The sequence below is a fragment of the Jaculus jaculus genome, chromosome 19, assembly GCF_020740685.1.
Source record: "Jaculus jaculus isolate mJacJac1 chromosome 19, mJacJac1.mat.Y.cur, whole genome shotgun sequence".
NCBI classification, from domain to species: domain Eukaryota; kingdom Metazoa; phylum Chordata; class Mammalia; order Rodentia; family Dipodidae; genus Jaculus; species Jaculus jaculus.
In genome coordinates, this window is record NC_059120.1 from 8864222 (window position 1) to 8882362 (window position 18141).

Genomic DNA, 18141 nt, shown 5'->3' on the forward strand with positions numbered 1-18141 from the left:
CATTGTGTGGGTCCTCTAGAATGTACCTAAATGACTTACACTAAATCAACCTATATTCCCCTGGAGTAAAGTTTATTTTTAAGAAAATGTAAGTATAGCCATTGGTAGATCCTCCATTACTTAGTATATTCACCATCTGCCATGATAATGCAACTCACGCTAGCTAAAATCAAGGGGTGCAAAAGCAAATAAACGAGGTAGGAGAACAGGGTAAGAACCCAAAAGAAAGAAGGAAGCTTTTAGTGGGAAGGCATGCGGGCTGAGAGAGAACAATTGGGGTGGGGGAGTGGGATCAGAAAGCATTATACACACATTTAAAAATGTCAAGAGTAAATGAAAATAAGCATAGATCTGGGGGTGGTAGTACAGTCCTATAATCTTAGCAATTGGGAGATGAAGACAAGACAGGGGGATTAAGAGTTTAAGGAAATTCTAGGCTACATAGTGAGTGCAAAGCCAGCATTATGCTACTCTGTCTCAACCTCTCCATTGCCTACAATAAAGTTGGTACGAGTGGTGGCTGGATGGGTGAGTGTCTTTTCCTGGATACTCCTCTGACCAACTGTCTCCTGCTAGCCCATCTCTTGGCATAAGGGCATGGCCAAGTATTACTATAAAGTGGTTATATCCACACCCCTAACACCCCATCCAAAATTGTTATGAAACAGTTTTTTTGACTAGATTGATATCACACCATTCCTATATGTTGCTATCCTCAAAAGCCTTGTAGTTCACACTTTATTGAAGTTGCTAGACTGAGCCTAATATGTCGAACACGTGGATCATGTATGACAAATCTATCTCTCAGGACAACAATGTTGGATAAGTTGACATGAAGACGCAAAGTTTAGCTTGGTGTCACATCTGCAGTACCTGAATATATATTCATGTTTTTCAAACACATCCTATCTTTACAGAAAAACTCCATGCTTCTGAGGTATCTTGCCTGTAATGTGATCTTCTTACTCTTACTCTGGCCTAAACCACAAGCATTTTTGATATTATATCCAAAGTTTTGTAATCCATCCTCAGTAAGTCTCCAGTTTTATGACCTAACACAAGGTTCCCTGCATGCATCATGGGCATATCCTCAGAATGCTGTCTTACTTCCTGATGCTTTTTTATTATTTTATTATTTTTTTGGTCTGTTGAAGAGCTATGGCATCTCAGCCACTCAGAACCACTCCCTACTAACTTTATTTCTTCAGTTTCCTAATCCTTGCCTTGTGCTCTCCTTCTGGGATTAGCCCCTCCCCCTTTTTGGTACCATTTTCATTCATTCACACAAAAATATTGAGTTCTTACTATGGACCAGATGCAATACTAGGTGCCAGGACTTAAAAAACATGTTGAAATTCCATGATGATTTTTTTTTTTTATCTTTTGCCAAGAAGAATTTATAAATATGTGGGGAAGGGGAAGAATACAAAACAAAAGTAATTTTAAGGAATAACATTTTGACTTTTTTAAAATAGAATTTAGCATGCATTTGTCCAAATTTTATTGCACTGTCACTGCAGGGAAAACTTGTAGCAAGTCAGTGAAGAGATTAGATTCACTTTGGGGGAAGGAATGTACTGTAATAAAAGTGGGTGGGTAGAGAACCATCATTACACTAGATAAAAGGTAAATACAGGGTTAGTAAATATTACACAATACATTTAAGATTTTACAGCCAGGCCTGCCCAATAATAGCAATACACAAAAAGGGGAAGTTGAGTCCTCCGAGCTGGTCTCCCTTTGCGAAAACTGAATTTGAACATTAATTTAACCTTTCATCAGAGATGATAATCATTTTTTCAAAAAGGATTGATAAATTATAACGTGTAGAAAGTGTCTGTCCTTGGATATAGTTGGGTCAATTTTTCTCTTTTCACATGAACCGTTGACAGGTAGAACTAGAGGTCTGAATAAGGACTTTCTAATTGCCTATTAGACAAGGAGAGAGAAGAGTCAATACATCTCATTCAAAAATTATTGCTGAGATTAAATATGTTATCAGAAACAGCAATGAAGAGTTGGCCATAACCTGGGTCCTTGTTAAATGGAAACTAATGAGTGGAACTGGTAGCCTATGACTTCAATCAACCTACAAGTTCTGGTTTGAATGAACCTTTCGGAGAGGATGCTGGGAATGGCAAAATTACCCTAAGGAAATATGAATTTTTAAAGTTGTTTTAATTGACAATTTCATATATGTACACAATATATTTTAATAATTCTATCCCGTAATTGTCTCTTGTAGCCTCCTCTTTTCCATTTCTACTGAACCTCTTCTTCCTTCTGACTGGTCTCCCTTCTATTTTGATGTGTTTTTCCTTCCTTCATTATCCATGATGACATGTTGGTGATGGCAGCAGTCTGCAGGCAAGCACCGCGGCTGAGGGAACAGGCGCAGTGGCTGTGCTGCGTGTCTGGACACGTGTCGTGAGGCACTCCTCCCTGTCTTCTGACTCTTGCATTCCTTTGGCCACTTCCTCTGCAGTGCTCCCTGAGCCTGGACAGGGCGGGAGGGGCGTCTCACAACACTGAGCATTACACTGTCACTTTTTTCAGCACATATATTGATGTGGAGTACAACAATAGTGGAGTCCTCTTAGATACACAGGAGCTCCTCCTCTCGCTAAACAAAGGCCTGGACACACTGAAAGGACAGAGGATAGAGGATGGATACCTTTTTAAAAGTGTACACTGGATGTGAAAAATATGCAGCTGGCTGTTAAGTCTGAAAGGAGAGGTATACAGAGATCTTTCTTTAGTTTTCTTTCTGTTTTGTTTCTCTTTTTCTAGAGCTGCAACTGAGACACAAATTATTTATATGAAAATGAATATTATGTAATTCAGTCATGTGATCCATCAACGGTCCAAGGCTAAGAAGGGACATTTCCTAAAAGATGGAGTTGTGTCACTTAGAACACATAGAAATTATGAAGAAAATAGAGTTGGAATTTTACAGGAATGATTAATTAGAAAATTCCACATTGTGTTTAAAAATATTGGAAGGGCTTAGCAGTTAAGGCAGTCCTTAGGACCCACATAAGCCAGATTCATAAGATGGCACATGTGTCTGGAGTTATTTTGCAGTGGCTAGAGGCCAGACATGCCAATTCTCTCTCTTTCTTTCTACCTGCCTCTTTCTTTCTCTCTCTCAAATAGATAAATAAATAAATATTTCTAAAAGTACTGAAAACATGAGCCACATATTTTTACTTAAGCTACCACAGACTGAAAGAGCTTTTCACATGCCCTTATGTGAGACTCCTATATAAGCGTAACTTTTATTACTGTCTGGTTCTTTGTATTGATTAGCAATAGAAACTTTGACAGACAAGTTAATCACATATGTGAGAATTTCTGTGCACATGTATCTGTTGGTTTCTCCATGTGCACGTGTTAACATGTGCGTGTGTGGAAACTAAAGGACAACTTCAAGTGTCATTCCCAGCAATACCATCTACCTCTTCTTGATGCATGGTTTGTCATTGGCCTGCAGTTCACCAAATAGGCTAGACTGGCTGGCCAGTGACCCCCAGAGATATGTCTCTGCCTCCTGAGTGATAGGATTAGAGGTGCATGCTACCACATAGGGCATTATTATTTAGGCCCTGTAAATGAAACTTGGGTTTCCATACTTGGACAGCAAGAATTTTATAAACTAAGCTACCCCTGTCCCTCGATAATAATTTTTAAATTTAAAACATCAATGACAAGATAGCTTTCAGGTAGTATCTGGCTTAATGCTGAAACCTACCTAATTAGCCACAGCAATACTATTTCTATAAGCATTTCATGTGATATTGGGAAGCTAAGTGCCTTTCAGAAAGGCAGAGAAAATAGTTGGCTTTGTTGAAAATAAAGTTCAGATGAATCATTTGATTTTGTTTTTAATTTTCATTATGTTTTCAACTCAAAAGTCTAAGCTGTTATCAGGACATCTTCAGTACAAACTTTGACTCTTGAGTTTCTGTCAAACCTCTGCCACTCTTGTAATGATGGCTAAATTCCTCAGACTTTCTGTGCTACTTTGATTTCATGTAACATAAGGACCTACTTATTCAAACTACCTGAGTCTACCCTGGGCCTCCAGTAGGCATTCACATCATTTCCTTCACCAAATCCCTTAAAATGTAAGGAAGTGGAAACAAGATGTTGTAGCTGGAAATTTAGGGGAGAAAATCAGGATTAAGGCATGCCAAAAAATTAGAGTTGGTCACACATCCAAATGTGCTATTAAAGAAAAGAGTGGTGATACAAGGCTGAAAAAGGAGATTTGATCAAAGTGCTTTAGGAAGAGAATCAGATAGAGGGATACTGTGACATCTTTCTTGTACTGATAAGCTTTAGATTTAAATAGAGGAAGAATTGGGTCAGGAGAGAAGGGGTTTGAATAATTACGTAATAGTGGTTAATAAATGTGAATTTACCACTTTAGTTCTAGTTCTCAACTAACTACCTGGAGGGAAATGGACATAGCTTCTACTCCATGTAGCCTCACCATCACAGTTAATTGCTCCCATCTCTCGAGAGAGACTCACCATTACTTGAGGCCTAGTGGGAGACTCTTGTCACAAATATATGCATCTATCAGTCTTCTTCCTGGGTTCAAAGTTGGTAAAAGGAGGAAAGAGAAGCACAAGAATTCTAAATGAATTTTGAACAGTCTAGAATAAAATTCTATAAGACGTTTTTATTTGAATTGATTTTAATATCTTTCAGTTTCATCATTAATTAACAAGATAAATGAAATCTTTGGTTAGATATTCATTAAATATTGGATGAGAGTCATGATTTTGCCATCTTGAAAATATGCTTTGATAGCAGGGAACTACTTGCCAAATGTGGAGTGCCTGACATCTTGTAGAATGTCCCCAATAGACTCAGGGGTTTTATTCAAGCTTGTAACTTGGCAGGAGGAGGTGTTACTGGTGGTGGATCTGGAATTTCCAGCCTGAGATGTGTAAAGTGCCTGAGTTCTGCTTGAGGTCCTGGAGTGTGCTCACTTATGGTGATGGTGGTGGTTTTTCTCCAAGCATGGACCTGTGAGAGGAGACCAATTTCTTCTACCATTATGGAACTGTCTCTGAATCTGTTAACTTCAAATAAATTCCCTTCCTCCCGTAACTGTGTCTGGTCTGGAGGTTCATCCAGGCAATGTGAAGCTGTCTACTACAGAACTGGTACCACAGTATGGGGTATTGCTGCATGATGAATATGACCATGCGAATTTTGGTCTTTTGGAACTTTTCTTTTGGAGTCATGGGCATGAATGTGGTACTTGCAACCAAAGACACTTTCCAGAGTGGTAAGACAAATTTTATGGGCTAATATGGTGAGAGTTTGAAAATGCCAAGTGGAGAGGTAATTGAATTTGGAGGCTTTGTTTATGAATGTCCTAAGGGGAACTGGGATACTGGCATAAGGGCTGTCTACATTCTGCTTTCCATGCCTAGAGAGTTTGATCAAGATTAAATTTTCAATGGACTGATGTGCTTGGCTAAAGATGTGGACCTGAGAAATTTCAGATTTAAAGTTGGAAAAACTCAAGCAACTTTAAAATGAAGGTCACTAAGACTGGTTGCTGAAACTACTATTGTCAAATCATTAACATTTGGAAGGAAGATGACCCAACTGCTTTACATTGAAAAAATGGAAAGGATGCCTGAGGAAAGTTTGAATGGTATAAATACAAACTCTTTTGAATGGGAATCTGTTAAGGAGAAACCTGCTCTTCAAGTCATGATTTATTTTATTTCTGAATTAACAACGTGGCTGTGTCCTGCACATCTGGTATTGGTTTTGGAAGCCTGTAAAGTGTATGGAGTGGGTCATGAAATGCACACAGTTCCAGGAGCTGCTGCTGAGACACAGCATATAGGCAGGCCACAATGACCCTGATAAAGAGCCTGATGAAGCCATTAGAAGATGGACCATGGTTTGCATGCAGACAGAAGATGTTTTGGATATACCAGGACTGTGATAGGGCTTTCATTGAGTGTTACTGTCTCTAGATATGTGTTTCCCTTAGCAACTCAGCCTAGCTGGAGGGGTAGAATTGGAAAATTTCATAAACTGGTCACTGGTTATGGATATCAGGCTTGAACTGCAGATGATTGATAGTTACTCGATGGTTACCGAGTTTGCGATGGTCTAGCCTCCCTTTGTTATGCCGTGTAGCAGTTGGACGTGTTTACTCTGCTCCTTTATATGTTGAAAGCATATAACCTGTTTTGATTTTACAGGACTCACGGCTCAGAGGAGACTTAAGACTTTGGAACGATCTGAAGTTGGTAAAGACTGTGGGGACCTTTGAATTTGTAATTAAACAATATACAATGTGAAATGGTTATTGGGGACCAGGGCTGGAATGTGCTGGTTTGAATGGATGCCCCTCGCCACATAGACTCAGGCATTTTATTCAAGCTTTAAACTTGGATGGAGGAGGTGTGACTTTGGATAGATATGGCATTTCCAGCTTAAGATATGCAAAGTGCTTGAGTCCTGCCTGAAGGTCCTTGGAGTGTGCTTGCTTATGATGTTGGTGGTGGTTTCACACTCTGTGTGGACTTGTGAAAGGGGGCAAATCCTTCCACCATTATGGAGCTTTCCTTGGATATGTAAACTTCAAATAAGTTCCCCTCCTCCCATACTTGTGTCTGGTCCATGGCTCGTCCCAGCTACGTGATGTTCTCTGCTGCTGCATGTCTGCTAGCCCAAGAGTTTTCAAACAAGTGTTCTGGGAGACCCTTAGATACAGAGGCAAGAATTTTGTAGAAGGCAAGATAGCAACTGTTTATGAAACAGCCTTATAGGTTCTTCTGGAAGGCATATTGGAAGTCCAATTTGGAAGTACTTGATATGGGTGATTTGCGAGTTTTGACTTATTATACCTACAAAATGCTTGAATTGCTTCAATATCTGCATTTTCATATTACTTCATGGTTTCCTTAGACTCTGAATCATAAATAATTATATTTAATCATGTAATGCCTATATGTGAGTCATACAGTCATCTTTAAAAAGGAGAAAAACCTTTCGGCAACTTAATTATGAACACATTTTTCCTTTGCTGATTAATCATTTAAACTAGGTATGTATTTCTATAATATATAATATTTGAATTATTTCTAACTCATCTGAGATAAATTTTCTAAAGCTGTCTCTTTTGTTTTACTTAAAAATCAATGACAAAGATAAAACAATACAAAATGAATTTAAGAGGAAATGAAAATCAAATATTTTAAAATTTAAATACTTTTTTGTTTTTGCTAAAAAACAAAGACAAACAAACAAACAAAACCCACAATTATCTTCTTCATTGTACATTTCCTGGCTCTGTGAACCTACTGGTAGTTTCTTTTCAGAGCCTGGGCATAGGTGTAAACAAAGAAGTCTTTTTTACTTTCCATACATGCACCCTGGGTTCACTACAGGAAAAGTGAGTTCAATCAGAACCATATTCAGGCAGGTTTCTATCGCTATAATGAAATGCCTGAGGTGATCCACTAATAGAGATAAAAGATGTGGCTTAGGTCCATGGAAACGGACTCCAGGGCTTTGGACCTGTCCTGCTCACTTCTTGAAGAGCAGCAGGAGAGAGGAAGAAGGACTGTGTCAACACAGTCCCTCATAGTGCAAACACTCTCTGATCTACAGATCGCCCCCACTCTCACCTCACAGTAGTGTTCCTCGGGAATGCAAATCTTTAACCCATGTGTCTTAAAGGAACATTCAAGATCCCAGTATAACAAACATCACGCTGTTTGAATGTTTCACATCCCATTTCTGAGAACTAAAACTATTGGGTATCAAGTCCAAATGTGCCCAACATAGAGGTAGGAGGATCACTGCAAGCTCGAGGGCTCCCTGAGACTACATAGCGAATTCCAAGTCAGCCTGGGCTAGAGTGAAACCCTACCTCACAAAACAAACAAACAAAAACCAAACCAAAACAAACAAACAGAAAAAAGAAAAAGAAATATTCCCAACATTCTTGCCATGCCCAAATAAGGTTCATTCATGCTGTAGCAAACATCAGACTTAATCCAGTCTCTTCTGACAGAAGTATCCCTTAGATTCTCCATTATCAGCAAGGTCACAGAATGTTCCTGGAGTTAGAAATTTTAAGTGCTTATCAGATTTCTTTATTTAGCTTATTTTCTAATTTATTAGTATGTTTCCTCAGCTGTAAAATTATTAGGGTAAAATATTTCTCATACTGAAGTTATGAAAGTGATACTGATTGGTATGTTCACATAGTTGATTCTTACAAAATTTTACTATTGCACAAATAATATAAAGAACAGGAGCAATCTTGCCACAAAGAGTTTTACTAAACTTTAGCAATCAAATAGTTCCTGGTTGATGTTTTGTTTGGACGTTGGTATGTATTGTAGATATAACAGTGTGTGTTTATGTGTGTGTGTGTATGTGTATATGTGAGTGAATGTGTGTATGTATGTGCATGTATGTGTGTGTATGTGTGTGTGCTTAACCGAAACCTACAGTCTGAAGTGAATAGAAGGAGGAGCTACTGAAGATAATATAAAGCAGACATGGATGAGCATAACCACATATTTTAAGAAAGAAACTATAGAGCTAGTGAGACATTGTAAACTGAGAAGGGAAAAGGAACATTAACCACAAAGAAATGATAAATATTTCAGGTGATATACTAATTAGCCTGATTTAATCATTTCATAATGTGTATATTTAGAGAAATATATATGATATCCTATAGCATGCATAATTATTTCTTGTTAAAATAAAATAACATAAATAGAAAATAAGAAGTATTCAATGAAAAGAAAGGAATATCTTTTCTGTTATGCATATATATTTCTGAGACTTTAGTAATAAAGCAATAAATACAATAAATAAAACAAATTAACAAGTGCAAAACATAAATTTTTATTTTCATTTTATTGATTTATTTTGTTTTTCAAGGTAGTGTTTTGCTCTAGCCCAGGTTAATCGGGAATTTATTAAGTAGTCTCAGGGTGGCCTCAAAGTCATGGAAATCCTCCTATCTCTGCCTCCCAATTGCTGGGATTAAAGGCATACACTACCATGCCTGGCCAAATTTCTATTTTTAAATGTCAAGGGATAAGTTAGAAATGCACATCCAAAGAAAGAAAAGATGTATTTTTATGTTTCGGTTTTATGGAAATTTAACTGTTGTGAGAAAGAACTCTTGAACAAAGGAGGTGTATTATTTTTTAAAATATATTTTGCTATTTATTTACTTGAGATACACATCGGTAGAGAGAGAGATAATGGGCATGGCAGGGCCTCTAGCCACTGCAAATGAACTCTAGGCATAAGTGCCACCATGTACATCTATCTTATGTGGGGTCTGGGCAATTGAACCTGGGTTCTTAGGCTTTGCAGGCAAGTACCTTAACCACTAAGCAATCTCTCCAGCCCTAAAGAGGTGTATTCTAAAGGTAAAAAGCTAAAACTGATAGAAACTTTAAAAAGACTTGTTGCTCACATGCTTCTTGTCATCTCTGTCTTTAGGTTCCTTCCACGGGTATAAGTAAGGAACAGTTCAAAGATCATATGATCTAATCCAATAATTCCTCTCCAAGTGAGAAAAAGGATACTTAGAGGTATTGTGTGATGTGGTGGTTTGATTTAGGTGTTCCCTGTAAACTTATGGGTTCTGAATGCTTAAGCCCCCAGCTGGTGGCAATTTGAGAATTGAATCCTTCTGGACATAGTGCATTGTTGGGGGAGGGCTTATGGGCATTATAGTCATCTTCTCCTTGCCAATGTTTGGCACATTCTCCTGCTGCTCTTGTCTACCTGATGTTGGACAGGAGGTGATGTTCACCCTCTGCTCATGCCACTATTTTCCCGTGCCATTATGAAGCTTCCTGTAGTCTGTAAGCCAAAATAAACCCTTGCCAACAATGCAAAGCCAACTGCAACATGCCATAGGATGAAACAAACAACCCATCTGTCAGATGATGAGTGTGACACTGACTTGCAAAGCTGTCTTTGACCCATGCCGTATACTTACACAGGTACAATTCCAAGTTCAGGATATTAAGTTATACTTGCCTACCACCAATCCTTAGAAAAGTAGCAGGTTTCAAGTTCCAACTTCATGGAAAGGTTCTTATAAAAATCAGGTATTTGAAGTCTATATGGATAAAAATAAAACTTCTACAAAAGAAAAGTTGAAGGAGGTGTGACATGAAGGAAGTCAGGGTGATTATGCACTGAGCCAGAACAGGCACTACAGGGTCCACTACATTATTTGTCAATATTGTTGTTTTGGGACAGTAAGTTACATGTTCTAACTTCATTTTTAACATGACTATTCTTCAGAAATAAGCACTGGTGTCTGGAGAGATGGCTTAGTGGTGAAAGTGTTTGCTCTCCAAGCTAAAGAACCCAGGTTTGATTTCCCAGGATCCACATAAGCCAGATATACAAGATGGCACATATATTTGGAGTTTTTACAGTGGCTGAATGTCCTAGCATGCCCTCTCTCTCTATCTGCACCCCCCCTCTTTTGTAAATAATAAAATAAACAGAAATAAGCTATGTGGAACACAGCATCAGGAAGAAATACTTGAACAATGCAACTGGGCCAAATTGTTTAATGCAGAATTAAATGATCAGATACACATTACTCCTATGAAGTCAAATGAGGATCATCAGACTTCTTCAAGATACTATAATAAGTATTTACAGTAATAATTTGCACTGTAGTTAATAACTCAGTGGATATGTTCAGAGTGGCACCTGGTTGGCTTCCAGGTGGTGAAATTGCAAGGTAGGATGGCACATGGCAGAAAGATGGCGTTTAACATGGATTGGGAGTATTGCTTATGCCTTCTTGGCTTGGGTAGAAGAATATCAATTTTCAATGTTTTTCCTCTACTGTGCTGCTAAACAATGACCTCTATGACCTGAAAGAAAATTAGTACTCTGCATGAAAAACATTTAATGATCCTGAAACAAGGTTAATTACCTTAACAACCAGAAACCTGTGCATTTCTTCCCAACATTCTTTATAATTCCCTTGGCCACCATGCCTTCTTTGGCAGAATTTTATGTCTCAAATGATGTTTTTTCAATAAATGGCCTTTTGTGGCTTAGGCTTTGGTAGATTTTCAATTATTAGTAAAATGCATTATGTATTCAAACTATGTTCAGGTTCCTATAAAAATTATCTACAATATAGAAGTCTATTTGAATCTATCTATAAAAAATGTCAACCTTTGTTGTGTTTAATTTAATAATATTTTTTATTCCACTAGCAAAATAATACATTAAAAATGATACCATTTTATTTTCTGTATTTTCTTTTTTATTTAGTTTTCTATTAAAAAAAATCTTGAATGTAATGAGGTCCCAGTTTTAAAACATTGTAGGAAGTCCTAGTAGCAACAATTTAAAGAAAATAAGGCATATAAGCCATTCATGTTTTAGTAGTTTCCTTCTTATTGCTGAGATAAAACACCCAAGCAAGCCAGCACATAGACTTTATTTTGGCTTACAGTCATAAGGAGATGGGTCATCATAGCAGGAAGAGCTTGGCAGAGAACAAGCGTCACGTCTTGTCACATCAGCTGGGAGAAAGCAGCAAGAGTGAGCTAGCTCTAGGCACCCACTGGGATGTTTTTATAAACCTGAGAAATGCACTGGAGAGTGAGATGGAACTCCCTAGTCTCAACTAACCTTTCATGGGTTTGTAAAATCACAGATGTTGGCAATATGAGGTCAAAACCTCTAGAAAATTTGTTGTATATTTTAAGTTTAGTATAATTCCCAGTAGTGATCAGGCCATCAATCAAATTACCATCACAATTACTATTCCTAAATACACTTTAAACACAAATCATATAGTAACAGTTTATTAGGGATTAGGGATATACACTTTCATATTAGAGTGAGTTCTTTTCTGCCATAGACATATAGTTGACTTGGAAATATTGAGTATATTGACAGAGCTATAAGTAAAGTTGAGATATCACTGGATGCAGGGCCAAATGTGCATGCTGTGAGAGTTTAGCAGTGGCAGAATGTGAGATGGTTCTCCATGAGGACATTGCATTTTTAAAAAGGAGAGACTCATTATCTTCCCCAATTACCTTTCTGTGGCTATTTACATAACACCAAGATAGAAACTAGACAAGCTGAACCCTACAGAGCAAAGAACATGGCTGTGAGATACCAAATGATAAGAAGCTGTTTGTCTCTAGATGTCAGGGATTCTCTGAGCTCAGGGTTCTGATACAAGCCAAACTGGGGGCACACTATCTGCCAGGACCACTTCCTTTCGTCCTGTTGGGTTTGAGTAACAAGAGAAGTGCACTTGCTTTCTCTGCATGAGTCACATGTTCCCGTGCTTATCATCCAGGATGCTCATGTTTTCTGCATGTATGAGAGCAGGCCAGATTTATTTGTTGACTTGCAAGTAGGGAAACCTTCCAATCCCTTCACATTCCTCACAAAGGTTTATGGTAGAAGATATCATCAGGTTGTCTTGGTGATGTGTTTGTAAGTAAATCCTTCACAGGTCTGGAAAATTACTGGTCATAAGAAGCTTTCAGATATCTAGAATTTAAGATTCTATTAAATTCCAAAGAGCAAGTAGAAGTAAAAGGTATTATTAACTTATTTTTCCCGTAAGAATGATTATAGCAGGACATACATATATAAATGAAAAAAGTTAGTCAATAGCAAGACACATTTAATTTTCTGCTTCTTTTGAGTGTTGTGAATACAACCCATAATGACAGTTTAATTTTTTTTTTTTCTTGGCTAAAAACTTTTTATAGCTAGCATTTTTTTCAGTTGGAAATCCTTCTTGTAAATTAGATTATTTCTCCATACATTTATCCTCCAGTTGGATTTTTTGGGCAAGCCCTGTTAGATCTCATCATCGTGTTTCTGAACAGAAATGAGTACAGCCTAGCTTTGAAATGAAGGCAGCTAGCACAGAAGAGAGCTGCCTATTAAGAGATTTAATCATGGGAGTGCTTATGTTCAATAAAAGTTATCAAAAGGTATTATCATAATGAGGAACTCCAGCACTCCTCCAGTGTGGCTCTTTATGAATTATGCACAGCTATTTTTGAACTACAATGCAACATTAAATTAGGTTCCTCTTTCGTTAAAAAAAATTCAAAGCCTAATCAGTTCTATTCTCTGCTTGTTTCTAATTTCTACAATGCTGCCTTGATTTGGTAAACCTACAGAAATCATGTCTCTACTCTTCTCTTTCTTCTTTAAATGTCACCTTACATCTGATTCACACCCCACCCCTTTTTGACTTAAGAAAACAACTGGTATAGTACCCCTAAAGATTCCTCATGGTAGAATCCAGAAAAAAATGCTATTGTCATTTCTCTCCAGCTAGACTAGTCCCACAAACATGCTGTATCCATGTAGTGAAAATTAAAAGGGTAGAACAGAAAAGAGGAGATCATGTATATATGAAATAACAATAGTCATATGAGAGTTTCAAGCCTGTGGCTGGAGAGAATTTGCATAGTCCCATTAAGCCTGCCTGAGCTACACTTTCAAATTTTGATGCTTCCAGTCAAATTGCAGAGGTCACTAATATCTTCTTCTAAATGCAAGTTTTCTTATAATTGCACCTCAATGACTGGCAACTGGCCCTTACAAAAAGACAAGAAAGACAAGTGTTTGTTGCCAGAAAGCATCAATATATGGCATTTTGTAGACAGCATTTCTCTGGAAAGACTCTGCTATTTTTGGACCATTAGCATCAAGTCAAGGTTTCAGATGATAAATTCAATTACAGAGGAGCTGACTAAGTGGTCTCAACCGTGTGCATTAGGAGCTGCGTACAAGCATGGAGTTCATTAAATGGCAGTATCAATGTGATCACCTTTTAGGAACACAATCAATTTGCCAGTATTTGAATAGTAGTGGTGGTCAGACTAAATTAGATTTAATGTACATTGACAAAGTGGTCACCGTATCTAGACTTAGAGTATCTCAGAATATCTCAGAAGGAATAAATTATGTTTTTAAAAAAGGGCAAGGACAGTGAGGAATCTTGTCTTTTCTTTGTTTCCAAATTTTGCAAGAGTTCTCCCTCCCCAACCCCACCTCTCGCCCAAAGCATGAAAAAAAAAAAAAAAAGTCAGATTAAACAGAGTCCTTTGAATGCTAGAGATCCTGCAGACATAAATTCTGTCTTGGAAAATTATATTCCATTTACGTTCCCACCAGAATCTTTTATGTGGGGATTGCTGAATTCCTACTGATCAGTACTGTACACGGCTGACCTGCTGAGCACAGGCATTGCAGCTCCCTCCGAACACTTGAGCATTGGAAGATGAGACACGCAAAGCCGTTCAACTTTATGACCGGTGTCTGAATGCTTACTGCATGCGATGTGAACTCAATGGTAGTGGTGAAGATCTTATCTGGTTGTGTGCTACCTGTATGGTATTTGGATATACTTTTTTCAACAGTGGATGTTTTTCCCCCTGTGGGGAGAGGCTGTCTATTTGTGTAACATTTGTCAATTGACCATCACAGACATGGCCTACATTTCTACTACCACTGAAAACGGTTGGTTCTTTGATCGCTGGAGGAGGAAGATTTAGAGGATGAGTGGAAAATTTCTGTTTGATAACTTTTTACACTTACTATGATCTTTAGGATAAAATCAGTTTCATATTTTAACAGTAATTGATACTATTAAGTAAGAAAAGATTTCAAGCAAAACTAATAAATGATAGCAGTTTCATTGGTGACTACTAAGTAGGATCACATACCCCTTGCTCTGGAGAATCTTTTGTAAAGGTATAGGCATTTTATATATCTTCTTTAAAGGCCCTCCAAACTGAAATTCCAGCCAGAATTGACTGTTATTTCATAAAACAGTGCTAGGGGGTGCTATAACCTTACAGCTGAATGAGAGCCATACCAAGACCTGATAAGAGTTGCTTTATCCACCCCTTGTCAGGAAAGGTAGTATGCTTATCTGTTCGGATGTACACACCTTCATAGACTTCCACCCACTTTGGTAAAATCCAAGAAGTAACAAATTTGATTAAGAATATTCTTAAATGTTGATTTTTTTACATTGAATATGACAAAGGTTCAAATCAGTCTCTAATATACAGTTGTCATGTTATAAATAAAACCACTGAAGTTATTTTTCCTTAAATAAGTTTTCAGTTGTTTCCAAATTTGAAGGTAGATAATTATAAAGAATAATTGAAATTCCAGACTGTCAAACAAGCTGATTAAGAGTTATATTCTATAATTGCTTTTTGTTATGAAGACAGTTGTGTTTTAACCAATAAAACATCATTGTGTATTAGAAAGTTGCAGAATACAGTTTCACTACTTAATTTTCCAATTTTTATACTTTGGGGAATTAAATGTTTTTTGTAATTTTGTTAAGTGTAACGGTTAAGGGAGAAAATGTTTCAAATACTATTGAGACACTATCAGTGTTACATTCACCTCTCCAGAGCTCCTGAAAACATCTAGGTATCTTAATGTTTCATTTCAATATTTTTTGAATGACACTTTCGCTATCAGAATAATTAACTGAGGCGAGAATAATCATGTAAAACCTATAGAAGAAAACCTTTTATAGTTCAGGTATTCCATAAGACAGAATAGAGTTCATTAATGAGTGGGGTCATGGTATTGTGGACTTCCTTGACCTGCTGTTTTTTGCATGTACGTGTGGTGTGGTGTGCGCTCCCCATTCTCTGCCTGCCGAGTGATGAGATTCCAGGCAGGCTGGTGCAAACCCAGCACTTATGTGGGTGCTGGGGATCTGACCTCAGGCCTTCACACTGCACAGTTCATCTTATTTGGTCCCTTTCAAGCTTTTTTTTGGCACAGAAAACTAACGAGATACATATAGCATTTGTGAATTTTTGAAAATTAATCTCATTAAAATAAGTTATACTCCTTTAATATCAAATACGAACTATGAGAGGAATGAAAATCAGGTCCTAACCACAGGAAGCCTCGTCTAATCTTTCCCTCGCACACATAAGATGGAATGTGGGTGCCGAGTAGGTTCAATTTCATAAATACAAAGAAAACTACTCATTCACTTCCTTTCAGGACCATCAAGTAAGTGACATGCTGCTGAAATTCTTTCATGTGCAGGACAGACATGAGCTGCTTCTTGCCTGAAGGAAATGTTTGGTACTTCTAAGGTAAATAATTGTTTTGTGCACAAGCAACTGTTTTGATTTATGAGACTTCTCCAAGTCTAGAATATCAGAGGTAATTATTTAATGAATTGAACTAGGAAATAGTTAGAAAATGTTATTGTGTTTGGCTCTGGGCATCCATTGACTACACGAAGCATGCAAACTTAGAAGCTGGGGTTGCCACTCCAGGGAAAGTTGCATAACAGATCCTCTTTATCATAGGTGCCACATCAGGAGAAACAGAAACTAGAACTGGATTGAGCACAGCCATGGAAATAACCTGAAATTGACATACAATTTCAAATTTGATTAAGAAGTACCAGTGGTTTCCAGCATCTACCCACACAGGACTCAATAGGTACGTTTTGAGACTATTTAGGACTTACTGTACTGTTTTTGGCTCTCAAAATTATAGTGCACTCAAGAACATTGATGAAATGTTTTTCAACTAATTATGTATAACTGAAAGAATGCTATGAAATGATATTTCCCTGTTAAATATTCAAAATAAGCACGTTAAAGGAAACCTTACATATATTAATCCCTAAGAAATCCAGGTCATCTTTAAATTTGTTCTTCCTAACTGTAAATTCTTTTTAAAATATAATAAAAAGAAAGTATAGTTATTTGTGTGATGTTTGTGACTGGGTATGTGTTTTGTTGAACTTTGTGTGTGATAGTGATTTAGGGGTCATGGAGGGCACCCCTTCTCCTGTGCAGTCATTATAGCTCCATACCCCTGGACAGTTAGAATGTGATGGATGTGATCAGGAAGTGAACTCTGACCTCCTGGAGAGAACATGCCCTTTGTCAGAAGACTTTCAAAAGACCCCCATTATACTTTCATTAAAAAAAAGATCCTTGAAATTATTTGTAATTCTTTGCCTTTGGTAATGAAAACTTCCTTTCTGGTGTATAAGTTAAGAGTAAAATAATGTGTAATCCAAATGGACACTCTTGGCATAACATTGCTATCTCATTCAAACAATATTCATATCATACCCTGAAAAACTAATTGCCACCCAGTTATTATCTGTATAGTTGCGTAAAATTACCTAACAAATACAATTTATTTGGCCTACTGAAAAAGTCTTGGAGATGTCAAAACTGGTGTGATAAATACCAAAATAGCAAATCAAATAAAATAAGATAAATAAGTGATCTTGTTATACAGAATTATTTCTTGAGCATTACACATAAACTCTTTTTGTTGTGCATAAACCTTTAAAATAATCAAATATATACAAACACAAGCTCTGTGAGTATTAAGATGTAATTAAGTGATTCCACTAAAATAACAGAGATTATTTCAGTATCATGTGAGCTTGTCATTTGTTTTATTATCCAATAATGAAGTAAGCAAAAATATTGAATTTCCACACCCAAATTATATGGTTATGTCTCAAAAGATGCCCTAAGATAGTTATACAATAGAGGCAAGAAGCCTAAAGTCAAGTCTAATCAATGGGAAATTATAAAATACATACAGGTATGGTAAAATTATTCTAAACACAATGTGTATGCTGAGTCTTTTTCTTCCTAAGATACAGAGATCAGCTTCCTAAAATTGCCATCTTTATCTAAAATGATTATGTGGTATTTAATAGCAGAATCAGTATTGTTTCTTATTTAACAGAATTTATCAGATATTATAATGCTTTTAGCACTATGTCTGGGTGACCTGATTATGACAGATTTATTTTTCTTATAAATTGCCCATAAAGATAAATATAAGCCATTTGGGAAGAGATTTATTCTTTTCAAAGTCAAGCTACAAGGAATGGTTTGCAGTTGAAATAAAAGCTATATTTAAATATTCAGCATTCAACTGAGGGCATACATACCAGGTGAATTTCTATACTACCAGAAAGCATAGAATTTTACAAAAAAGTTATTTATGGGTTTATGGATAATAGGAAGATTAAATAGAAGAAATGTATAAATCTTAGAAATTAAATCTCAGAAC